Source organism: Seriola lalandi, unplaced genomic scaffold, assembly GCF_002814215.2.
Source record: "Seriola lalandi dorsalis isolate HSWRI2012SDOR001 ecotype SW California unplaced genomic scaffold, Sedor1 jcf7180001969289, whole genome shotgun sequence".
NCBI classification, from domain to species: Eukaryota; Metazoa; Chordata; class Actinopteri; order Carangiformes; family Carangidae; genus Seriola; species Seriola lalandi.
In genome coordinates, this window is record NW_019439957.1 from 1 (window position 1) to 441 (window position 441).

Sequence of the window (441 nt, forward strand, 5' to 3'; positions counted from 1 at the left end):
CTTGGCTTGCTGATCAAGACCGACCCAGACAAGTAAAATTACTTTTAAGTACCATCCACAAATAAAGACTGGGTTTTTTTTTAAATGTAATTCAAGTGTCTTAATAATACAGCATATAAATAGTTATAAATAGATTTTTTTCCAAATAACTAACTAACAAACTATTGGATTTAGTTTTGTTCACAAACACACACACTCAACTCTGTTTATGACAGAGCCGATAAATCTGGTGGTTTGTTTGTTACTCTTGGAGGTTTTAACCAGTTACAGCAGCACAACGCAAGCTGCTGAACCTTCTCAGTCCTCCATATCTCACTGACATACAGAGGCAGCATTAACAGCAGTTATTTCTAAGTAATCAAGCAAATCCAGTTTATCTGCATTCTGTGAAACAGTTTTAAAGAGGCTGGTCAGACTGACAGTTTGAACAAAGGATGGGGG

The 441-nt window shown here is 36.3% G+C and overlaps 1 non-coding gene across 1 annotated transcript; it reads right to left on the bottom strand.

Annotated features, from left to right (window-relative positions):
- Window positions 1-221: 221 nt before the first annotated feature.
- On the bottom strand, window positions 222-308 carry LOC111650707 (small nucleolar RNA SNORA47). Its single transcript, XR_002760440.1, has one exon. It is a non-coding gene; the product is annotated as a small nucleolar RNA SNORA47 (small nucleolar RNA).
- Window positions 309-441: the final 133 nt, after the last annotated feature.